General features: G+C 37.4%; 1 protein-coding gene across 2 annotated transcripts in view; it reads left to right on the top strand.

Moving 5' to 3' along the window:
* Positions 1-26,060, top strand: part of FER (FER tyrosine kinase) — a 442,177-nt gene that overhangs the window by 11,526 nt on the left and 404,591 nt on the right. The window contains exon 2 of one of the 2 annotated variants that reach the window (XM_046666723.1): positions 4,454-4,599. The exons of the other annotated variant lie outside the window; for it this stretch is intronic. The gene's annotated coding sequence lies outside the window, so the exon portion shown is untranslated. The remainder of the gene's footprint in view (positions 1-4,453; positions 4,600-26,060) is intronic. 2 annotated transcript variants of the gene reach the window in all.

Raw genomic sequence — 26,060 nt, 5'->3', positions numbered from 1 at the left:
ATGTATCTGAAATCTGGCCAGTTCTCATCACCTCTACTTGGGTCACTCTGGTTCAACACCATTCTCTTTCTCTTTCTAAGCCCTAACAAGTCTCCCTGCTACTACTGTTGCCCTCAGAATATTAGTGTCATCCTTTTGAAAAGTAAGAGATCACATCACTTCTTTCTCAGAATCTTTCAGTGGCTTCCCATCTAACTCAGAGTACAAGTTCAAGACCTTAAAATGAGCTAGTTTTGTGGTCCTGCTCTCCCTCCCTCATGCAGGATCTTTCTCCGAACTCAGATTTTACTATTGTCTCCACCACTCACTCCACGCAGGCCTCCTTGTTCTTCCTTAAATAGATATTTTGCACTTACTTTTCCTCTGGCCTGGAATACCTTTCTCCAGATATCCATTCAACTCACTTCCGTATATCCTTTAGGTCCTTGCTCACATATCACTTCATCTGTAAGATCTTTGATCACCTAACAAAAACTTGAAGTCTCCTCCCTCCCCCATACTTATTTCCTTTTCCTACTTTTTCTTTCTTTATAGCCCTTACCATCACTTAGCACTGTGGATTTTACTTATTTATTTTGTAGTTTGTTTCCAGTCTCTAGACTATAATCTCCATAAGGGCAGAAATTTTTCTCTTTTGTTGTATAGGAAAATGCGTGACACATAGTTCAGTAGTCTCTCAGCAAATATTTGTTGAATGAATTAATAAATAATAAAAAATAATTATTGGCTCATCTAACTGTTAAGTCTGAAACACTGACAGGATTGAGAATAAATACCCTGTAGAGGGAGAGAGATTACTCATTAAGCAAATCTTCTCCAGAGGAGAGGGGGGAAGTGTCTTTAGGTTTACCTTACAATATAAGTAAATGTAAGTGAAAAATATAAAACAACATAAGAAATGTAAGTTAAAAGAAAAATCTTCCAGTGAAGGGAAGGAGAGGGCTTTATTTCTCCAAAGCTCATTTGAGGCTTCTGTATTTAGGGAGACACTATCTCTAGCTTCCAAGTCTGTCTGTTGTGAAAATGTCCTTGTAGTACATTTTGCGCAGAAGGCTTTGACTATGTAGGAATGTGAGAAATCCAGAGAGAATTGTCCTATAGCAATTCTAAATTCCAGCAGCTACATCTGTTCACACCTGAATTCAGGTGTGATTAGATCTAGGGACAAAATGTTTTCAGAGTTTTCTTCATGTCTCTTTTCATCTCTTGGCTATTCTTTTCTCTGGCTTGGCTCATTGTCAAGTAGGTACTTGTCATGTTCTTTCAGTTTGGCAACCTCAGCTGAAAGAGAACTTTCCTTTCTAATTAGTTCCTGCAAAAATTTTGGAAATGAGTCTTATTGGTCCAATGGGTCACATACCCATTCCTGAACTACTGCTTGGGGGAGAGAATATGCTGATTTTCCAGACTTGGGTCATTCACCTCTTCTGGGAACTTCATGCTTATTCCAGGAACTTGAGAGTGGGAATGACTAGTGCCACCTGAACTACATGGATTGAGAATAAGAGGAGAGTAGTTCAACAGAAGAAAATTGAGATGCTGCTACTGAAAGAAGGAGAGTAAAAAACAACACAGGTCTATTGCTTACATACACATGCAGCTCATGCATTGCATTTGATCAACTTCTCCCAAGTACCCAAAGCCCAAATCCTAGTCTTTGAATCAATCCATTGCCTGGTCTGTAAATAACTTTGCCCATCACTCTAACCCAGTGGTTCTCCAACAGGGGGCAATTTTTGCCTCAGGGAACATTTGGCAATGTCTTTATACTATGGGTAAATTTAAAAAATGTCTGGAGACATTAAAAAAAAACCCAACTTAGAATCTTACTATATATAGGCATTCCTGCCTCATCTATTTTTTACCTAACATCACATCATGAACAAGAAATTTTCTTTGAAAACATGATTTTAAATGGATGTAAAATTATATTTAAAATCATTGCTTAATTTTAGATATTTGGTTTATCAGGATAAGGATATTATTTATAGAGAAGTAGGAGGAGCAGAGGTGATAAAGAGAAGTAGGGCCAGGACAAGGGTGAGGCAAGAGAGATGCCTAGGACACAAAATTTAAGACAGTACTCATTTTTAGGGTCATACAGCTGCAGGGTGGCGCTTGCCTGACCCCAAAAGTGAACGTCCTGTAAATTTTGGGCCCTAAGCACCTCTCTCACCTCACCCTAGTCCTAGTCTTGAAGAGACGCACATTTAGGGAATAGGAATTGTGTTTGTCTGAGTGCGAGTTAGAGATGGTAGCATGTGTAGTTGGAGAAGTTGGCGGGGAGGATTAAGGTACTCTAGAAGGTACTTCTTATACATTGTCACCTTGTCTGTAGAAACCTTTACTGAGTTCTGGTAAGGGTCATAATATCTTTGAAGTAACACAAGGAATATAATTTTTATTCATAGGTTTATGGTAGTTTGAACAAAGAAATGTTCCATTTAGAAATGCTACCAAGGAAGTTGTTACTTATTTTTAGCCCAAATTATTTCGGTATCAAGTGGAAAAATACTGGTTTTTTTGACTGAAAAATAAAAACTATAGAATAGACGAGTTGGAGAGTGATACATAAATAACACATGGGTGCTTTGACTAGCTTCCTTGAGCAAGACACTTGACATTGCTCAATGTTGGGCATGGAATCCCAGTTGAATAGTTGTTTTTCTTGTACTTAGGTCTTTGAAAGTGACTTTCTATATCACAGTGAGAGACCAGATTGTAGATAACTCTCACTCTTTTTGCTGATAGAGAGAGGCTAAAAAAATTTCAAATTAAATGAATTGTCCTGTAATTTTGGGGTCTGTCTTTGGAGTGGGATTAGGTGGCATATATAATGTGTACATTTAGATACGTACTCACTACATTTTGTTCCTCGAAAATCTTTTTAAGTAATGCTATTTACTGTGCTAAGTCTTGGTGTTTTAATTGAAGATACTCTATGGAAAGCAGTATAAAAGAGAAGTGATGATTAAAATTTTCATATTTAATTATCATCTTAAGTCATAAATTTTATCATTTAATGTAATGACTCTTGTCAAAGCCTTTCTTTACGCCAAAGTGTACAAATCAGAGAAAGCTGTAATTCACCTTAGAATTTCATGCATTCAGCAATCACTTGTTTGATGGCTGTGATGTTCCAGGTATTGTGTAGGATGCTGGCTATGTTAAGATAATAATACCAGTCCTCAGTCATGTCGCAGTTTAGTGGAAGAAGAGGGATGTAACAACACTTTCACTATATGTAGATTAGATTTCCAGCTCATTCTAGCATTGAGAACCTTGCCAAATGTAAAAGAGAATAAAATGCTGGTCTGGGGGCAAAAAAGGAACCCTTTGCCCCCAAGCTTGGAAGAGTGGCAGACTGAGAAGGTATTCCTGACCCACTGTGTTTGGTCAGTTTCCTGGCCAGAAGGAAAGGAGTAATCTTATTGGTAACATCTATGAAATGTCCTCTGATTCATGTGAAAGTCAAGGAAGTAGGGGGAAATGACAGGAAACAGAAGAGGCAAACAAAAACAAGGAGCTAGAAAGAAGGAAGAGCTGATTATAAACCCAGAATTTGGAATTGGAAATGTGAGGGCGTGAGGCAAAAAATGAGAAACCATGACAGGGCTGTAAACTGCATGTATTGACAACAGTGATGAAGAAAAGAGCCAGTGGCCAAGAAACATCTTAGAAATTCTCTTAGTTTCAAGGATTGAGAGGATGGCCGATGCAAGAGTCATGCTTTGGCATTTTAAAGCATGTTAGATAAAGTGTGTGTTTGCCGGGAGAATCCTTCCAAAAGCTTCCCAGCCTTTGAACAAGTCGTTCTTACATAATTACTTCTGTAGGCTGTAATATTTTACAAGTGTAGTCACTTGCTGCTTCTGATGTGCTTCAAGCTTGAAGTAGTTTTATGCTGTGAAAAAGGAGAAAAGCATTAATTACCTCTTCAAAACTGAGGGAATAGGTTACGGGAGAAGGTGAAATACTTTACTCATTGGGAAAGTCGTGGAAAGAAAGGGGAGAGAGTAAGCAGGGGATAAACACGTTGGGTAAGTATAGCATTTGTATTCTTTTTTTTTTGTTGTTGAGGAAGACTGGCTCTGAGCTAGCATCTGTTGCCAATCTTCCTCTTTTTTTGCTTGAGGAAGATTGTTGCTGAGCTAACATCTGTGGCAGTCTTCCTCTATTTTTTGTACATGGGATGCCACTACAACATGACTTGATGAGTGGTGCATAGGTCTGCACCTGGGATCCAAAACCACGAACCCTGGGCCTCCGAAGCAGAGTATGCAAACTTAACCACGATGCCCCTGGGCTGGCCCCAGCGTTCACATTCTTAACGTGGTGAACGTGATGAACTGCCACATTTGACTTCCAATAGTAGCCTACTATCCTCCATGTGTCCATTTTTTCCTTTTTCTCTGTAGTGAACAGTTCTGACTCCTTGAATTTCTTCTTGCAGCTCATGTTTTCTGGCTAGACCTATGATCATTCCCGTGAGACTTCACTGCACGTTTTCTCAAGTGTCTTCCTCATCTCTAATGTGTAATCCTTCAACATGGACCTGCTACTTTAGCTAAGATATGACCATCAATGAATAGTAGTAAGGTAGGATTAATTTACTCTTCTTAGTAAATTACTTAAAAAAATATATATTCTTTTCCTCTGAAACTGAAATAGTTTTAACTTGTCTTGATTTTGGTGTTTATGTTAGGTTATTCTCCTGCCTAGGCAGGCTCCAATCATTTTATATTTGTGTTATTTATTTTTTGCTTGTCATTTATCCTACTGAATTCTGTCTTATTTCTGATGTAATTATTATTTTTTTCAACTAACACTTACAATCAGCAGAATTCCTGTCCATATCTCTTTTCCAACCTGTGTGTCCACTGGTCCTATATTTTCAAGTGCCTGGCACCAAACTGAGTATATCTTATTTTTCATCTCAAGTGCTTGCTTCTGGTTTCTGTATTTCTGTTAATAGCATTATTAGTCCATTGTCTAATATAGTCATATATTCATTTACTATTTTATTCATTTACTTGATGCACATTGATAGGCTTCTGTTAAGTATTAGGCAGTTTGCTGCTTCTGAGGATATAATAATGAATAAGGGATATCCCATCCTTATAGCTTATGTTTTTGAGGGGAGGGACAGCTTTTAAAAGAACCAGACAAAATAATTATGAATTGTAATAATTTTGTGTGTGTGTATGCGTGAGGAAGATTCGCCCTGAACTAACACTTGTTGACAATCTTCCTCTTTTTGCTTGAGAAAAATTGTCACTGAGCTAACATCTGTGCCAGTCTTCCTCTGTTTTGTGTGGGATGCTGCCACAGCGTGGCTTGATGAAGTGGTGCCAGGTCTGTGCCCTGGATCTGAACCTGCGAACCCAGGGCTGCTGAAGCGGAGCATGTGCACCCAACGACTACATCACTAGGCCGGCCCCTGTAATAAATTTTTTGAAGGAAAGCAAAAAAGTAGATAATTTGGAGATAAGGAGTTGGGAGCTACTTTAGATAGGTGATCACAAAGGGCTCCTCTAAGGAGTTGATATTTAAGATTAAGCCTGTGTATGAGAAGGAGCTATTTCAAGAGTGGGTGGTGTGGGTGTGTGTAGTGTTTTTGGTGGGGAAAGCATTTTCATTAGAAGGTATAGTGGTATGAAATAAGTCAGGCAGAGAAGACAAATACTGTATGGTCTCACTTAAATGTGGAATCTTAAAAAAGCTGAACTCATAGAAATAGTAGGACGGTGGTTGCCAGGGCCTGGGGAGTGGGGGAAATGGGAGATGTTGGTCAAAGGTACAAACTTCAGCTATAAGAGGAATAAGTTCTGGGGATCTAACGCACAGCATGGTGACTATAATTAATAATACTGTATTATATACTTGAAAGTTGTTAAGACAGTAGATCTTAAATCTGGCACACACACACACACACACGCACACACACACACAATAGTAATTATGTGAAGGAATGGAGAGGTTAACTAGCCTTATTGTGGTAATCATTTTGCAATATATACATGTATCTAATTATCACATTGTACACCTTAAACTTACATATGTTATATATCAATAACATATCAATAAAGCTGGCAGGAAAAAAAAGGAATAGTGGGTACAAAGATTGAAGGAGGAAAGAGCTTGGTGAGTTTGAGGAACAAAAGCCTCAGTGTGGCTGACTTAGTGAGAGAGAGAGGCAGAGATGGGTAGGAACAGGTTATAGAAATGTGCAGGGCTTTGAAGAGTTTGGCAAGAAGTTTGTATTTTAGTCTAAATGATATCATCATTTTAGCTGTTGTGTGAGGAATGGACTGGCTGAGGTGCAAGTGAGAGCTGGCAGTTTTAGGAGCTGAGGTGAGAGAGAGTGGCGGCCTGACAAGGTGCTAGCAAGAAGAGAGAGAGGGATGGATTTAAGATGCTTTTTTTTTTTGATTTGTGGGACTTGTGGATAGTTTGGATGAGGAAAGAGAGAACATACTCAAGGATGACTTCAGGATTTTTGGGTTTTGAGCAGCTGGGTGGATGCTGGCATCATGTGCAGAAACTTTTTAGACAACTCTCTTTCTCATTATGTCAAGTATTGGTTATTTCACCAATAGGGAAATTAATTATAATGCTAGAAGTAATGTTAGTGCTGGAAATAAAAACATCTGGCAAATTTGTGATAGGTACTAGTTAATATTTTTTTGCTTTTCTCCCTGAAATTTAGCTATATGCTTTTAATTAATTATGAATTTAATTTTATTTAACTTCAGGATCTTTCTGGAAGTGAAAATAACTGACTATACTTTTATACTGGATTTTAAGGCTTATCCCCTATTCTCTCTTTTTAAAAGAGATGAGTCTTAAAATTTTAAACCCGTCTGAAATCTTCCCAGACTGTTACCCAAAGTTCTGATATATGATATTCTTTTGCAGATTCAGGAGCATCCTAAGCTCACTTAAAGCATTCAGCTGTCAGACTTTTAGGAGGTTCATTTATCTTTTTGTTTTTGTGGCTTCATCAGAGCATATTTATGTTCAGCCTCTTCGAATTGATATTTTAGGTGCAAACTGAAATTGAATAGATATTAAAATAAATCTTTCCAGTTCTGTTACTTATTTCTTCTAAGTTAATTGGTAGTCCTGTCTTTCTTTTGTGTTTTCGCTGAAGAGTTTCTAAGATGTTTTCTCAAAAGAGAGGAGTTAATATTTATTGTTTGTGCTCTATGTGACAGGCATTTGGCTAGCTGTTTTAAACACTTCATTTAATTTTATCCTTACAACAGTCTGATGAGTTTTTCCACTTTGCATATTGTTCTCTTTTGAGTTTTAGAACTGATTAGAAGTAGTAGAATAATGGGATTTATAGCTGGAAAGAACCTTACAGATCATCCACTTCCTCCTCCTTCAGCTGAGGCCCGGAGAGCTTCTGTGACCTGTGCAAGATCACACAGCTGGTTTTCTTTTAGTAAGCTGGCCTCCTCCCGTGCTTTCTATCTTTCCACTCCTTCAACATTTCATTTTGAAAATGTTGAGTGCTACAGAAAAATAGAAAATACAGGGCAATGAAAACCCATACTATCTTTCATCTGTATTCACTCACTGTTAACATTTTGCTACATTTTCTCTCTCTTTATATATTTATATATTTTTAAAACCATTTGAAACTATATTAAAGAGATCATGATAATATGAATGTTTTTGCATGCATATCCTAAGAGCATGGATAGTTTCCTTGATGATCATAATATCAATATCACATATAAGAAAATTAATGGTAATTTAAGAGTATGTTTAATATAATGGTCCATATTCACATCTCCCCAATTGTCCCTAAATGTTTTTTTTTTGAGTTTTTTGGACCCAAGATTCATGCATTGCATTTGATTCTTATGTCTCTTTATTCTCTTTTAATCTTGAACAGTCCCTCTTTTTGTTTTTCATGATCTATATTTTCTTTTAAGAGATATAGGTTGTATATACTTAATGTCTCTCTTGAGAATTTCCTGGTTTCTTAGAATATTATTCATTCAAAACTTATTTGCAATTCTCTGAGGTTGCTGGAGATAAAGTTGTTTATTCCAAGCTTTTTAAGAAAAACATCATTCCAACTGTAGGTATACATTGGCTGAGGTTTTTACATTTAGTTGCATTAAGTTAAAGTTAAGAAAACTGGGAGGTTTACGTTGCGTTTGATCCACTGGCACTAGTCAGCCATTGAAATTCATTTAAAACAACAGAAGTCTGCAGGAGTTCCTCCTCCACCCACCATTACCCATCCCTACCTTCTAACCAGTTGGTTATACCTAGGAATATATATCTAGACTCTGGACATTATAAAGCAGTAGCAGTCTAAGCCTTCATCTTTGAAAAATGCACAGTTTCAAGTGGGAAGTAGATAAATGCAAATAATAAATAAACAAGTTACTAGAGACCACCAGAGCTAGGCACAATGAGAAAAGATTTAAGTACCTGCTCTCTCTGGTACTTATGTAGAGCTGGCATTCTGTCAGTGTTCTCTTTCTTCCTGCTTTGCATGCTTTTGAGTTTCACAGATTTGGTGGGTTTTCTTTAAGAATTATATGGCATTTAGGAACAACTGGAATTTGAGGGGAGGGAATAGGAGGTAACTTTTGAGCAGTATTTTCAAAGAGAGGAGATCATATTTTGGTTGAGTGGAAAGGAAAAAAGTGTTAATGAGGAAGGGACTACTCTAAGTGGGTTAGTGAGGTCTGTGAAGCCTTTTCCTTCCTTTTGCTCCAGCCTGCATTAGGTTATACTTTTCTTGTGCTCTTACTACTCTTTGCGCAGGGATTCCTTATAGCAATTATTGTTACATCTTAGTACTGCTTCTCCTCTAATAAGCTCCCTGAGGCTTTGACCAGTACTTTTTATCTCTGTATACATAGGACTTCACTCAGTCCCTGGCATATTGTAGACAGTTAATAAGTACTTATTAGATGAATGAATGAATGAATGAATGAATGAAAGGCTTTAGTAAGACATAGAGCAGAAAGACAAAGATTCCTTTGCTGTGCAACCACAGTAATGGTAAGACCTGTGACTCGACCAATTCATTATTGAGGTGCTCAGTTAGAGCTAGAATTGGTTCAGGAGCCCAGGATATAGAACAGGGATGAAATTGTTCGGTGGAAACCAGAAGCATTCTGTGAGTGGGAATACAATTAGAAGATTTTTCAGAGAAGTAATGATCATGATATAAGTACCTTTGTCATTTTCTAAATAAAAATAGATCAAATATTTAAGGAGAAATAATTTTTAATGCATTCCATCTGTGAAATTTGATTTTTACCTTCATAACCCTCAGCCTTAAAAAAAAACTTGTGGGGAATCTTTTTTAAATATATTTTTTAAATTACAGAACAAATACCTGCTTTTTATAAAAATGTAAACTAGAGATACATAAAATGGAAAGTGACATTCTTCCTACTATTCCAAGTCTCACTTTCAGGAGATAGCTAATGTTAAAAGTTTGATATATATCAATTTGGACTTTTAAAATATATTCAAAAACACATTGCTTATGTTTTTATAGTTTGTAAAATAGGACCATTTGATGTACATGTTCTGAAGTATGCTTTTCCTGCTTATTCTTTGATTTCTACTTATGCTCCATGTACTTCCAAAATTTGTGGGATGTACAAGAGGACAGAATCACTAGCAGAGAATAATAGTCAAAAAACCCAGAGTAAATGAATGTATGAGGAAGATAAAATTTTAAAAATTTAGGCTAAGAAAAATACCTGCTAGTTTTTATTAGTATAATTGCTATCTATTAATTTAGAAGTACCTTTGTTTTGACTTGTTTAATCTGTATGAAATTATAAAAGTGATCTTTTTTCATATGATGCATTGTAGAATAAATGAATGAGATAATTAGAGTAAAACTTTAAGACTTTTTGAGTGCATCTATGTGTATATGCCTATATGCCGACATTAGGTGAGAAACATGAGATATAATCATGAATAGGACATTGTCATTACCGAGTATTATGATATCAAAGAGCAGAGGCAGAGGATGCTGCCTGGAGAAGGTCACGTGAGCACAATCTTGAAATACTAGTAAGAGTTAGCCAAGCTTTTAAAAAAAGGGGGCTAAGAGGAGTCAACAAGGATTCAGAGTCAGAATCAGAGTTGGAGGTTGTTAGTACAAGTGCAGTAGAAACACAGAAAATCTGGGGAAGTCATTTGATTCAGTATGTGTAGGGAAAGAAGTAGGGGTCTGTATGTTGCAGTTTGCCTGGGATAGTGCAGGTTTACACTTGTTGTCGTGGCATAATAAAGAGTAGCACCTCATTTCACTCAGAAAAGTATCCTAGTTCTGGATGATAAGTGGCCTGTTCACCCTAGATGGGAGAGAATATAGGGGAAGCTAATAAATTTTAGGGAAAATAATTTGATTGGTGGAGATCTCTTGGAGGTCAGAGAGTAGGTATAGCAGCAGTTAAGACTTGAGAGAGACAGAATGTAGTAGGTTGTAGCCTAAAGCTAGAATATTAATGTTTACCATTGCAGAGATCAAGCAGTTTTGGATTCAGGCTGTGGGCAGTAGCAGTGGGCACTTGAAATGGAGTTGGATCGAATGGGTCTTTGGAGAAGACTACAGACCTTAAAACCTCCATGGGTGAAGTTAAGAGTTGAACTAGAGAATAAGATTTTGGGGCAAGTGGAGATTGAGGGGCAGATTTGGAGACAAATAACAGCTAGGTGGGGTAATCACAATAGTCAAGACTTGAGAACAATCCAAGTGCCCATCGACTGATAATTGGATAAAGATGATGTGGCATAGATATACAATGGTATACTACTCAGCCATAAAAAAGACAAAATCATCCCATTTGCAACAACATGGGTGGACCTGGAAGGAATTATGCTAAGCAAAATAAGCCAGACTGAGAAAGACAAACACCAGATGATTTCACTCATATGTGGAATATAAACAATCACATGGACAAAGAAAACAGTTCAGTGGTTACCAGGGGAAGGGAGTGGTGGGTGGGCACAGGGGGTGGAGGGGGGCACTTATGTGGTGACAGACAAGAAATAATGTACAACTGAAATTGCACAATGATGTAAACTATTATGAACTCAAATTTTTAAAAAAAGAGCTTAAAAAAGAAAGCAGGTGTTACCGTACTTATATCAGACAAAGCAGACTTCAAGCTAAAAAAGACAATGAGAGATGAGGAGCAGGTTAAAATGAGAAAAAGGACATTCCACCGTGAAGACATAACACTTGTGCATATATATGCACCTAACACACAAGCACCAAAGTATACAAAACAACTATTAACAGACCTAAAGGGAGAAATTGACAGCAACACAATAATCGTAGGGGAACTCAACACTCCACTTAAATCAATGGATAGATTATCCAGACAGAAAGTCAACAAGGAAATAGTGGCCTTAAATGAAATACTAGACCAGATGGACTTAATAGAGAGATATGTAGAACATTCCATCCAAAAACTGCAGAATACACATTCTTCTCAAGTGGACATGGAACATTCTGAAAGATAGACCATATGTATATAAATATATTTTTATATATCATGTATTATATATAATACATGTTAATAAGTAAATATTTAAATATTAAAAAATATATATTATAATTATATAAATGTATATAATTATATTTATATTTTATATTATATACATACTATATATAAAATATATAAAATATGTAAATTTTTGGGAAGTTCTCAGCTATTATTTGAGTAAGTTTTCTGCTCCTTTCTTCCTCTCTTCTCTCTTTGGAATACCTATAATCCTTATGTTGGTTTTCCTAATTGAGTCAGATATTTCTTGAATAATTTCTTCATTTTTAAAAAATCTTAATTCTCTCTATCTCCTCCTCCAGCTGAAGCATTTATGTATTTCTTTACTCTAAAGCACTAATTATGTCCTCCATAACATCAGCTATATTTTTTATGGTTTCTACCTTATTTTTTATCTCATTAATTGTGTTCTTCATCTCCAGAATTTCTGTTTGGTTTTCTTTTTAAAGCTTCAATCTCTTTGGTGAAGTATTCCCTTTGCTTATTAATTTTATTCCTAAGTGCGTTGAGCTGTCTTTCTGAGTTTTCTTGTAAGTTGTTGAATTACTTTATGACAACTATTTTGAATTCTCTGTCATTTATTATTTTTTTAATTAAAAAATTCTTTTTGTGAGGAAGATAGACCCTCAGTTAACATCTGTTGCCAATCTTCCTCTTTTTGCTTGAGGAAGATTGTCCCTGAGCTAATATCTGTGCCAGCGTTCCTCCGTGCTTATGTGGAACACTGCCACAGCATGGCTTAATGAGCAGTGCATAGGTCTGCACCTGGGATCTGAACCTGTGAACCCCAGGCCGCTGAAGTGGAGCATGTGTTCTTAACCACTGTGCCACTGGGCCAGCCCATCTGTTGTTTAGATTGTAAATTTCTGTGATTTCAGAATTGGTTTCTGCAGACTTGTCATTTTCCTTGTGCTCTGAAGTGTTACTTTAGCTCCTCGTGGTGTTTAATGAATTGATCCTTTGCTGGTGCATTTATGGCAATATCAGGTTGCAGATTCTACCTGCCACTGCTGGGAGGGGGCAGGAGCTGTGTTTTTTGATCTCACCCTGTCTGCTGGAAGCCATAGCATAGGGTTGCTCTGCGTTTGTGTGGCCTGGCCTCTGCTGCTCGGTGGGTCACACATGTACTTGCAGGCAGGGCCTCTGTGCTCCACTGGCAGGTTGTTCTCATGCAGCCAGGACCACTGTGCTTGGCAGGGGACTGGCCTAGCTGCTGCACTAGGTGGGAAGGGATGGTTGCTTTCTTTCATGTGCAGGCCAGCTCTGTGGTCACGGGCAGCTCTGCTGAGCCTCTGCACTTTGTGGGCAGGGCTCTGTTGAGGGGGCTGAGCAGCTGCCTATTGGGGAGTGTTCCCATGGGCAGGGCCACTGAGGCATTGTTGGTGCTCCCTCAGGCTGGGCTACTACTCTGAAAGTGTTTTCTCTCTGGCTGGTCTACTCCTGCCCTCCATTACAGTTGTGCTGGCCACTGCATGAGGACCCACAACCTGGATCGCTGCTGCTGGGGAGAGGAAGGGGTCTGCTCACCCACTTCCACTGCCATCTGGGGATCCAGTCTACCCAACTTCACAACTGTGGCTGTGTGGATCTCTCAGGCGTCCTTTGTGGTTTGTAGGGAATCCTCTGTTGGTTAATAAATGTCCATTTAGTTGTAACTTAGAAGGGAGAGACAAAGGGAACAGTTCACTCCACCATGCTGCTGACATCACTCCAGTAATGACCACTTTTTAAGTCTATCTAAAGCCAGACACATTAAATACTTTAGCTCGTTTACATTTCACAACAACTCTGCAAAGTCGGTATTATTATCCTCATTTTAAAGAAAATTGAGCTTCCAGGAGGTGAATTAAAAGGTTCTGTTACATAGCTATTAAATTGTAGAGTTAGGATTTCAACCCGGGGCTGTCTGCTTCCAAAGCCACCTCCTACAAACACCTTTGCAGACAGACACACACACGTACATATGTATACTCCTTTCATAAATATCTCTCAGGTCTTATCAACAATGTTTTCTCCCCCCCCACCCCGGAAAGATTCACCTTCAGCTAACATCTGTTGCCAATCTTCCTCTCTCTTTTTTTTCCCACTCCCCAAATCCTAATACATAGTCATATATTCTAGTTGTAAGTCCTTCTAGTTCTTCTATGTGAGCTGCCACCACAGCATGGCTACTGACATACAAGTGGTGTGGTTCTGTGCCTGGGAACCGAACCTAGGCTGCTGAAGTGGAGTGCGCTGAACTTTAACCACTAGGCCATTAGGGCTGGCTCTGTTCTCTCTCTCTCTCTTTTTTTTTGATGAGGGAGATTGGCCCTGAGCTAATGTCTGTTGCCAATCTTCCTTTTTTCGCTTGAGGAATATTGTCGCTCAGCTAACACCTCTGCCAGTCTTCGTCTATTTTGTATGTAGGACACTGTTGCAGCATGGCTTGATGAGTGGTATGTAGTTCTGCACTCAAGATCTGAACCCTTGAACCCCGGTCCACCGAAGCAGAGCACGCGAACTCAACCACTACACCACCATGCCAGCCCCTGTTATCTTTTTTTAATTAAAAAATATTTTTTCACCTCTTTAATGAGATATGATTGACATATAATGCTGTGTAAGTTTAAGGTGATGATTTGGTACATGTATATATGGCAAAATGAGATTCTCTTTCTAATAAAACCTTAAGTCCCCTCCTCTGCTGTGTTCTTTCCTTTCTCTGTGTTTTTGCAGCATTTTGTACCTCAGGCTTTTATATCCTGTGAAGCCTTCCCTGATGGATTCTAGAAATGTTGTGCATCCTTCCTCTTTATCCCCACTGAGCTTATAACAGTTTGTATTTGTGAACCTGTTGAATTATATGGCGTTTGTTTCCATTTTTGTCACCACTAGTAGGGTGTGAACTTCTTGAGAGTAGGTACTATAGTCTTACGTGTCTTGGTATTCCTGGCACTGAGAAATATGCCTGGCAAACAAGTGCTTAATACATGTTGCTGAATGAATTTTGAATGAATTGTTTCATCGTTACCTGTGATCTTGTGTATTTATTCTTATTACACTGTAAATTGTTTGAATTCAGTAATCCAGATTTTATTTATCTTTGTATCCCTAACAGTATCTTTCTCATGGTTACGCAATAAATACCTGTTGATTTATATTAATAACAAAACACAGAAAAACTTTCTGTTAATAATTCTGCTCTCCCTGTATAATTTTAAATGTCAGTACTTCAAAGACATTTTTAAAATTAAAAAAATAGTTAATTTAAAGGCACACATGTTGTTCATTTGTTTATAGACTTGCACGGTTTTTATTAAGTGTTCTCTCTCCGTGGAACATCATCATCCATTAATGCTGTTCCAATAGCCTGGCTAGTCCAGTGCTGTTTCAGTTGAATTTCTCTTTTATTTTAAATTAAGGTAGAAGCCACGCTTTCGCATAAAGAAAGCATAGGAGCAATTTTAATATTCTGTCTGTAAGGTGGCCAAGGTCAGCATACATAAACTGGTGATGAACAATGTCTTCAAGTTAAATTTTGGTGATTGTTAGTTCCTGCCTGTTTGCTTCTGAAAAGCACCTCACTTTGTTTCACATGAGATCACTTTTTTGGTTTGTAACTGTGGTTATTTCTTGCACACTCAGTGGCTTTTGTGACTTTGTTTCTGTCTTGCTGCAGGCAGCTTAATATTTTATTCAAACAGCCACTGTTTCTGACTTCTCTCAGTATTGATGCATATAAAAGGTAAGAAATACTGTTAGATAATTATTTTTGTACTTTGGTTAATGATTTTATAGTCTTTATCAAAGAATAAACATATTCTGATAAAGTAATTTGAACCATAAACTGATTTTGATAGATTTTATTAATCACAGATTGTAAATTCAAACTCTATTGAATTTCTTGCTAGCTCATGAGAATATCTGTTGGGGGAAGAATGAAAAGTTTCCTTTTTCTATTACACAGTTTTGATTTCTTTCAAGATTGGCACCTGAGCTAACATCTGTTGTCAATCTTCTTCTTCTTCTTCTTCTTCTTCCTCTTTCCAAAGCCCCCAAGAACATAGTTGGATATTCTAGTTGTAGGTCCTTCGGGTCGTACTATGTGGGACACCACCTCAGCATGGCTTGATGAGTGGTGCCATGTCCGCACCCAGGATCTGAATCAGCGAAACCCTGGGCTGCCGAAGCAGAGCGCATGAACTTAACCACTCGGCCATGGGGCTGGCCCCTATTACACAGTTTTTATTTAGTTCTTTGCTGATTTTTCTACTTTAGCATACCTTCAGTGTTATGTTTGAATCTTGTTGTCAATGTTAAAATAAGGGAAATGAAATATTTTTGACCATAGGACATTATCTGTGTTAAAACAAGTTGTCCTTACTTGAAAGAGAATACTCAATACAGATTAAACTTTCTTTATGCTATATAAAAACAGTATTTTCATCTGTGTACTTGGAGAATGTGAAAGTTGTCAGTTATGGAGCCAAAAGCTCAAAAACAGGAGACATTTTAGAGCAAATACTTGCATATATCCTTAACTTACAAAAAATACCATGGGAATTCTGTTATTCCACCAAGGAAACTCGTTACCTGTTTTATATTTTGCTATTTGATAACTTCCATTGAAGTATGTATTTATAGATCTATTTTATGCAAATTGAACTTCTAATATTTGAAAGTATAGAAATTTTTAATGTTTCTTTTAAAGTCTTTAATCACTATTTATAGTGAGTTGAAAACTCAGCATAATTCACTTGATCCTAAATACCAAACTGAATACCATTAAATAAGATAGATTTAAATAAATCTAAATAGTCAATAGTTTCTTAGGATTTTTACTAGTTTTATTTTAAAAAGATGCTATTTAGGGATAGACATCTTTGCTAATAATATGCATGTACTTTTGTATAATACTCTGTTTCTTCTTTTTGTATAATACTCTGATTTATACTTTCCACTAAATTATAGATCTTTTTATTTTAAAATCTTATTTACAGATCTTTTAAAAAATGGATTCACTCTTATAATTGTTTATAGTAAATAGAATATCTACTGTATTCTGGGTAGTAACCTAAGCCCTAGTAATATAAAGATGAAAAATCTGTGATATTCTTATTTCCATGTTGTTTATAGTTTAATGGGAGAAATAGAACTGAACAAATAGTTAAAATATACTATGAGAAGTGTTATGTTCATCACAGATACATACATGATCCCTGAGATCTGAGAAAAGGGAGCACGTAAGTTGGCCTGGGTGGTTTTGTTGTGGGGATCGTCAGAGAAACCTGCACAGAGAATACAACTTTAAAGTTTAGTGTTGATAATTCTCCAGGCAGACAAGGGAGGAAAAACATTTAGACCGAAGGAACAACATCTGCAAAGGGACAGGTGTATGATCATGAGACAATTAAGGAACCATAACTAGTAAGTTGTGGTGCTGTTGTTGAGAGTGGAAAGTTGTTTGGGCCCAGCTTTGATTACCAGGCAAAGGAGTTTGAATTTTTTTCTTGTGAGGAAGATTGGCCCTGAGCTAACATCCATTGCCAATCCTCCTCTTTTTGCTTGAGGAAGACTGTCGTTGAGCTAACATCTGTGCCAGTCCTCCTCTATTTTGTATGGGATGCTGCCTCAGCATGGCTTGAAGAGCGCTGCTGGGTCTGTGCCTGGGATCCGAACCTGTGAACCCCGGGCTACCGAAGTGGAGAGCGTGAACTCAACCACTATGCCACTGGGTCAGCCCAGGAGTTTGAATTTTAACCTGTAGGTTAGAGTTGTAAAATTAATACCTAGTATTACCAAGTATCCTAAAGAATGAAGAAGGGGCCTGTGGGCCACATGAGAAAGTGCATACACAATGCTGTGTAGCTTCAACCGGTTAATTCATTTAGCAGCTCTTTCTTGTCGCCTGTATGCAGGGCACTGTTTTAAGCACTGGAGATAGATTGGGGGAAGAGAACAGAGTAACTCCCTGCCTGATTGGAACTTACATTACAAATCAGTCTTTAATATAAATCACTGTCCTCCCCATCTCTGTCTCTTCCTCTCTCTGTAATTTTAGGCTACAACGTGACTGTATAATTTCCTTGCAATTTCTTTTCGTCTTCCTTATGGATAACAGCTCTGTCAATTACTTCTGGAGGAATGAAGCTAAATTTGTGACACCCTCTGTACGTTATTGTTCTTTCTCTTAGCTATAGTTTGAGGTTTGGGCATTACTTTTTTTTAGTTGAAATTTCTATTGAGGTAATTGTAGATTAACATGCAGTTGTATGAAATAATACAGAGAGATCCCTTGTACATTTTGTCCAGTTGTCCTGAATGGTAACATTTTGCAAAACTATGGTAAATATGATAAACAGGATATTACCATTGACATAATCCACTAATCTTATTCATATTTCTCCAGTTTTACTTGTACTCATTGTTGTGCAAATATTAAGTTCTATAAAATTTTATTACCTGTCTAGGTTCATGTATCGACCACTACCATCAAGGTACTAAACAGTTCCAACACTACTAGAATCCCTTGTGTTCCCCTTTTATAACCACACTCACCTCCCTCCTCCATTCTGCAGGCCCTAAACCCTGGCAACGACTAATCTGTCCTTTTTCCAGAATTTGGTCATTTCAAGCATGTTATGTAAATGGAATCAGATAGTATGTAATGTTGGGATCGGCTTTTGTCATTCAGCAGGATTTCCTGGATATTCATCCAAGTTGTTGCCTATATCGAAAGTTTGTTCCTTTTTACTGTGGGTAGCATTCTATGGTATATATTCACCTGTTGAAGGATATTTGGGCTGATTCTGCTTTTTTGGCTGTTATAAATTAAGCTACTATAGCATTTGTATACAGGTATTTGTGTAAACTGTGTTTTCATTTTTCTGGTATAAATGTCTAAGAGTACAACTGCTGAGTCATATGGTAGTTGAATGTTTAGTTTTATAACAAACCAGAATGACTCTATCATTTTGTCTTCTGACCAGCAACAAATGAGTGATTCAGTTTTTCTACATCCTCACAAGCATTTGGTCTTGTCCTTATATTTTATTTTAGTCTTTCTGATAGGTGTGTAGTGATATCTTATTGTGGTTTTAATAGCATTTCCCTGATGGCTAGTGATGTTGAATATCTTTTCATGTGCTTACTTGCCATTTTTATATCCTCTCCCATGAAATGTCTGTTCCTGTCTTTTACCCATTTTCTAATGGATTGTTATTTTTAACTGTTGAATTTTGAGAGATCTTTATATATTCTAGATGCTAGTCCTCTGTCTGATATGTGGTTTGCAAATATTTTCTCCTAGTCTGTAGCTTGTCTTTTTATCCTCTTCACATGGGCTTTCGCAGGGCAAAAGCTTTTACTTATGGTGAGGCCCAATTTGTCATTTATTCCTTTTATGGATTGTGTTTTTGTATCAAGTCTAAGAACTCTACCTAGCTTTAGATCCTGAAGATTTCTTCCTATTTTTTTTTTTCCTAGAAGTTTTGCAGTTTTATGTTTACATTTGAGTCCATGATCCTTTTGAGTTAGTTTTTGTGTAAGGTGTTAGGTTAAGGTCCTTTTTTTTTTTTTTTGGCCGAGAGATATCCTATTGCTCTAATACCATTTGTTAAAAAGGCTATTTTTCTCCATTGAATTGCTTTTGGACTTCTGTCAAAAAGCATTGAGGATATTTGAGTGGGTCCATTTCTGGGTTCTCTGTTCTATTCCATTGATTGTCTGCCCTCTACCAATACCACACTGTCTTGATTTCCGTAGCTATATGGTATCTTATTCACCAAGACGGACATATTTCTTTGGATACTTCTTTCCGCCTTTCTCTCTTTCTCCTCTCCTGGAACTCAGATGATACAAATATTGGATCTTTTGTCATTGTCCCACAGGTCACTTTGTCCATTGTTTTGCAGCCTATTTTCTCTCTGTTGTTTGAATTGGGTGAATTCTATTTATTGCTCTGTCCTTACATTCACTAATTGTATCCCCTGTCATCTCCAGTCTACTGTTGAACTCATCTAGTGAGTATTTTATTCCTGTTATTGCATTTTTTTTTTTGAGGAGGATTAGCTGTGAGCTAATATCTGCTGCCAATCCTCCTCTTTTTTGCCCTGGAAGACTGGCCCTGAGCTAACATCTGTGTCCATCTTCCTCTACTATACATATGGGACACCTGCCACAGTATGGCTTGATAGGTGGTGCCATGTCTGCACCCGGGATCCGAACTGGCAGACCCCCGGCTGCCGAAGCAGAATGGGTGAACTTAACCACTGTGCCAATGCTCCGGCCCCAGTTATTGCATCTTTTAGTTCTATAATTTCCATCTGGTTATTTTTATAACTTCTGTTTCTTTGCTTAGATTTTCTATTTTTACATTTGTTTTAAGCAAATTTATAATTGATTGTTGAAACTTTTTTACGATGGCTGATTTAAAATCCTTTTCAGATAATTCCGACATCTGATTCATCTAGGTGTTGAGATTGGTCAATTGACTTTTCTCATCCAAGTTGTGCTTTTTCTTGGTTCTTGGTATGACGGGTGATTTTCCATTGAATCCTAGATATTTTGTCTATTATGTTAGGACCCTCTGGGGCCTATTTCAGTCTTTTATTTTCATAGGCAGTCACTCTATTTAGGTTTATCATGCAGACCTCAGCCTATTTTTGTGGGCTGTGGTTTCAATGACAGTTTAATTTTCAGAGTTTTTGTGCTGTTATTTTGTTTTGCTTTCTTTGTCTGGTATTACTAGGGTTCCCACTGGTTCTTGCTAGTGCTGTTTCAGGGAGCAGAAGATGTTTTCTTAGGCTGAGCTGCTAGATGTCTATTGGTAGGGAAGTGGTGACCTAGGATTTCCTTACTGTGCCCCCTGGCTGCCCTGATGTCTCTGGGCAGGACAGGAGAGTCTTGCACCCATGGAGAACAAGTTGCCTCCTCTACTAGACCTCTTGCTAAAGCTTAGTCCTTTTTGCCTGTTCTGCTTGACTGTTCTGTTGTCTCTGGGTGGGGAGGGGGATCCTCGGACTTAGAGGGACAAGAAGGCTTCCTGACTGGGCTGCTTGCTGTAGCTGGGTCTCTCTTACTGGTGCTTCCTGTCTGGTTCAGTTTCTCTTTGCAGAAAACAGGACTCTCAGGCCTAGCAAGGAAGGAGAGTGATCACCCTGGCTGTTTGTTTTTGGTGAGGCTCATAATCAACCTCCTTTGCTGGTGGTGTCTGGCTTGCCTGATGTCAGAGGGATTCCTGTTCCATTCTGAGAGGAGTTAGCCTACTTGGCTGCCTTTTTTTTTTCACTAGATTGGAGGTTGGGAAAAGTTGGGTCTGGATCACTTTCTTCTGTTGGGTGAGGGGAACACAAGACACCCTGCCTCTGTGCTGTTCTTCTAGCCGTAGGACCAAAGAAGTTTGTCTTCTTCCCACCGTTCACAGTCTTCTTTGGTTGTCTCTTGTGCTATATCCAGTGTTTATAGTTGTGTTTTGTGGCAAAGAGATGGGACGAATGGTCTGTGACATTCTTGTCTGGAGCAAAATCTGGGTTTTACTTTTAATTTTGGTTTCTTTGTCATATAAGCATAGAGGTAAAGGGTTGGGGAGATATTGGCTGGGGCTGAGTTTGGTCTTCTTGGGGGCCCTGAGATTTACTCATTCTTATGAGATTCCATTAAACATCATGTATTCCTGTGTTTAATTTCATCCACCAGTTCTTCATAGAGCCCTGGAAAATGGCCAGCCAAGGCTGCCTTCCCTGCATTTTCCAAGGCCCTGTCCTGGCACAGAGGGACTTCTCTCTTTAGATACTTACTTGACTTTCCCTAGGTTGGCCTCCTTACTCTCTGCCTGCTTCTATTCGTATTAGAGTATCCAGTGTAAATTCTCAGGATTTTGTTAACTCTTCTTCCTCAGAACATCTTCTGGAAGTTGGGATACTGTTGAGCACATTGCCGTGCTGCCTAGAGCACCAGAATTTTCTCTTTGTTTCCTTTGAAAGCATGTTGTGAAACTTGTGACATAAAATTGTACTTCTTTATTTGCTCCTATGTTTAAATTTTTGGTTTTTCTTAAAAACTATTTTTTGTTCTTTTCATTAGTTATTGGTGGTAGGAGCTTCTGAGGTACTGCTTCACTGTACTGACTTTAGCCAAAGATTCCAATAATGACTTTTTTGTAGTTTTCACATAGGCAGTTGTCACATCTGACATTGCTAATATCTTCGTTTTCATGCTGGCATCTGCAACTCTGCCAAACCTCTTTTATTCTTTTGCTTGCTTAATCTTGATCCTTTGGCCTCTCTTCCTCCCATTCCTCGATTGACAGATTCTCATGGGTTTTGTCCTTGACTCTCTGCTTTCTGTCAGCATTCAGTCTGTTGGTTTCATCTATCATCTTTAAGCAGTTAATTTTCAAGTTTGGATCTTTAGCCTTAATATTTTACCTAAGCATTTATTTCTCACTAAAATGGATGTATTTTCTTTAAAGTAGCTCCATATTCTCATTCTTCTATTTCTATTGATATTGTCATCATTCTTTTTTGGTAAAAGCTCCAAGTTGTCATTGGATTGTCTGTCTCTCTTTTTTTCCCTAAATCCGTTCACCAGGCTGGGGCTCTTTCATCTTAATTCTCAATAACATTGTCAATTATGGATCCTTCTTTCTCAAGCTATATTGCTATAATGACTTATTAATTTGCCTTCTTGTGTTGCATTTTATGTTTTATCTCTCTTCAAGCTATTCTATACCTAGTTTCCAGATGAAGATCTCTCTCTCTTTTTATTGAATTATAACATGCATATAGAAGAGTGCACAAATCATAGATGCTCAGCTTGATGAAATTTACAGACTGAACAAACTTGTGTAACTAGCACCAGCAAATTAATCATTTTCAAAATCACATTCAGGGGAGCTGGCCCTGTAGCATAGTGGTTAAGTTCAGCACATTCTGCTTCGGTGGCCCAGGTTTGTGCATTGGAATGCTGGGCACAGACCTACACCACTCATCAGCCATGCTGTGGTGGCATCCCACATATAATGTGGAGGAAGATTGGCACAGATGTTAGCTCAGGGCTAATCTTCCTCAAGCACAAAAAGGGTAGGATTGGTAACAGATAGTTAGCTCAGGGCTAATCTTCCTCAGGAAAAAAAAAAATCATGTTCATAACCTTGTTATTTTGCCTTAAAAATCAATTAATTAAAGGAGTTTGAGCCTTATTAGTTTCCTGAACAGTGGAATAGCAGGAAATAAATTGACATGTCATCTTCTGCTACTTGCCATATAGAGCCTGATTTTGGAGCCATTTCTTTCTTTACTTCACATTATATTCACTTTTTTTGCTTCATACTGCTGCTACTTCCTGAAATACATTTCCCTTTTGATTTTTTGTAATCTAAATCATAGTCGTTATTCCAGCCTTAGCTCATATCTTGCCATTTCTAGGAAACTTTTCTGAACTAGTCCAGCTTTCATTAATTTTTTTTTTCTCTTCAAAATTCACTTTATAAATTAATTTTTTGAATAGATGATATCAATACATTCACTTAGAACAAAATTGAAACGTACAAAAGGATATACAATAAAAAGTCTCCCTCTTACAGCTGTGCTCCAGCCACTATGTGTTCTAAAAATACTTTATGTACTTATAAGCAAAATTAATTTCTATTATTCTTCCTCCTTTTTATACAATGTAAGCATACCAAGTTCTATATCTTACTTTTTTTTTTTAAGATTTTATTTTTTTCCTTTTCTCCTCAAAGTCTCCCGGTACATAGTTATATATTCTCAGTTGTGGGTCCTTCTAGTTGTGGCATGTGGGATGCTTCCTCAGCATGGCTTGATGAGTGGTGCCATGTCTGTGCCCAGGATTCGAACCTGGCAAAACCCAGGGCCACCATGGCAGAGCGTGTGAACTTAAACTACTCGGCCACAGGGCCGGCTCCTGTATCTTACTGTTTTTAAATTAATGGTTCTTAATGATGGTTCCAGATCAATACACAAAACGTTTTCTCATTTTTATTAGGCCCAAATGATATTCTGCTAAATGAATATACCAGGATCTGGTCTACCACATTTACTTGTGAAGGTTGGACACGGAGCAAATTCACATAGACTATGATTTGAATGGCACTCTCTAGAATTATTCAATTACAATCAAATACAGCAGCCTTGATTGTAATTTACCTAGTCAGTTCCTTTTGATTGATATTTCCAGATTTTTTTTGTTGTTATTTCAAACACTACTGAAATGAATAGTTTTATATATGTCATTTGACATCTATGGGAAAATTATCTGTAGGATGATGTCATTCCCTTAATTCCTAAGGTGTTATAATCTCTACCAATTTAACAAGTAGACATAGTATTAATTTATTATAGACTTGTTTTTAAAATTTTTATTATTTGTCATCCCTTAAGGAGTTGGTACCGTGTATTAAATTATTTTATATTCACTCTGACCTAGCATGTTGGTCTATATAAATAAACACTTAGAGTGGGCTGGATTGTTTCTCAAATAGCTGCCAGATTCTGTTTTCCTTTTTATCCTTCTGTGCTCTTCATAATCCTTTTGAAATTCCTGATAATGGAATTAAAAAATATTGTCAAAGTTTAGACCAGAGCTTGATGCATTTATAAGCAGAAATGATATTTATCCAAAGTTTAAAAAATAAAATGAACCACAATCTCAAATATAGTTAAAAAGAAAAAAAGTAAAATGGTCCACTTTTCTTTAGCCTCAAAAAATGTTTCTTATTCTTCCATTGAAAACATGGAATGAGATAGAGTGTATCTTCACTTTCTTGAGCTCCAGTAAAATAAAAGAAAAGGTTCATCATAAATTTATATGCTCCATAAATTATAGCATATTAAAGTAAATTTTTTAAAGCTACTGCATACAGAGTGAAAAAACTGGAATTATCCTACTGGATATTAATGTGAATAAGTCAGTTACTTTATTGTGACTTAGTTATGTTAATGTCCATTTGATACTTTGGACACTTTGATGAAGTGCAGTTTTCCATAACCTTTTCCGCCCTTTGCTTATTTGATAGATCATTAAACTGGACAGTTTTCACTTGGGGAAAATTTTTAATTTGTACTTTATTTGGAGAACCCACATTTTTACCCTCTCTTTAGATAATATCACTGACATTAGAAAGGTAAACCTTTGTGCCAGCTCGTGGCCGAGTGGTTAAGTTCGCAGGCTCGGCTTTGGTGGCCCAGGGTTTCTCTGGGTTCGGATCCTGGGCATGGACATGGCACCGCTCATCAGGCCACGGTGAGGTCGCCTCCCACATGCCACAACTAGAAGGACTCACAATGAAAAATATACAACTATGTACTGGGGGGTTTTGAGGAGAAAAAAGGCAGAAAACAACAAAAAAAGAAAGATTGGCAATAGTTGTTAGCTCAGGTGTCAATCTTTAAAAAAAAAACAAAGATAAACCTCTGCTCATTTTTATGTGTATCTTAGAGGATCTCAGCTGAATTAACAAGAAATTGACTTCTGTTATGGATGAGCCAGAACTAAAAATAAAAGGTGTGTTTCTTCATTTCTTTTATCTGGCCCCGAAAGATTCACTGCCTGAAATTCTATGAGACTAGAGAGCAAAATAAATTCTATCACAGTTTTTGGGATTTATAGCAAACAAGCAGGATATTTTGGAGAAGTTTCTGATAACTGACCTTTAGATGATCATTGAGTTATGCTGTACTGATTTTTTTAAGCAACTTTATTGAGATATAACTCACGTGCTGAAGAATTTGCCCATTTAAACTGTACAGTTCAATGATTTTTATTCTGTTCACAGAGTTGAGCAACCATCACCCCAATTTTAGAATATTGTCATCCCCCAAACTGAAATCCAGTACCTGTTAGCAGTCATTCCTCATTTCTTCCCAAATTTGCCAGCCCTAGGCAACTACTAATCTACTATCTGTCTCTATGACTTTTGGGTATTTCATATGAACAAATCACACAATATGTCAGTCTTTTGTGTCTGGCTTCTTTCACTTAGCATAAATATTTACAAGGTTCATTCATGTTGTAGCTTATATCAATACTTCATTCCTTTTCATTGCCAAATAATATTTCACTGTATGGATATATTACGTTTTATTTATCCATTCATGAGTTGATGGACATTTGAGTTGTTTCCCCTTTGTGACTGTTATGAATAATTCTGCTTGAATATTCATGTATAGGTTTTTGTACAGCATATGTTTTCATTTTTCTTGGGTATATACTTTGGAGTGGAATTTCTGGATCATATGATAACTCTATGTTTAACTTTTGAGTAACTGCCTGTTTTGCATTTCTACCAGCAGTATATGAGGGTTCTAATTTCTTCACAGTCTCCAGCACTTGCTATTATCTGTCTTTTTGATTGTAGACGTTCTAGTGGTGTGAAGTGGTATCTCATTGTGGTTTTGATTGATGTTTTCCTAATGGCTAATGCTATTGAACGTCTTTTTGTGTGCTTGTCAGACATTTGTAAATCTTATTTGGAGAAATATCTATTCAGATCCT

Source organism: Equus quagga, chromosome 7 (genome assembly GCF_021613505.1).
Source record: "Equus quagga isolate Etosha38 chromosome 7, UCLA_HA_Equagga_1.0, whole genome shotgun sequence".
NCBI classification, from domain to species: Eukaryota; Metazoa; Chordata; class Mammalia; order Perissodactyla; family Equidae; genus Equus; species Equus quagga.
The sequence above is the reverse complement of the archived record's forward strand: the minus strand, read 5'-3'. Positions and strand labels throughout refer to the sequence as shown.